Genomic DNA, 445 nt, shown 5'->3' on the forward strand with positions numbered 1-445 from the left:
TATATATATATATATACACCGGACACTCAAATCAATTGGTCGGACATTTGCTTGTCAGTTGTAAGTCCCTTCTGGTCTGTGATTCGATTCCCCTCGAGTGTAGGGTGTGATACTCGAATTATTAGGCACATGAGAGGTCGTCGGGGCTCGTATCATAGCCCCCGACCATTCCTTTTTACATGAAAAATGGAAATACATATATATTTTTTAAAAGGAATGGCCCGAGGCTATTGTACGAGCCTCGGCCATCTTCGATGCCTCTAACTATTCGAGTACCACACCTTTCATCGAGGGGAATCGAATCCCATACCAGAGAGGACTTACAATAGATAAGCAGATGTCCAACCAATTGATCTGAGTACACGGCATATGCACACACACACACACACACACACATTATGCAAAAATAAAATTTAACTTCAAAAATTTAATTTATATTATAAAA

The sequence above is a fragment of the Phalaenopsis equestris genome, unplaced genomic scaffold, assembly GCF_001263595.1.
Source record: "Phalaenopsis equestris unplaced genomic scaffold, ASM126359v1 Scaffold000113, whole genome shotgun sequence".
Taxonomy (NCBI): Eukaryota; Viridiplantae; Streptophyta; class Magnoliopsida; order Asparagales; family Orchidaceae; genus Phalaenopsis; species Phalaenopsis equestris.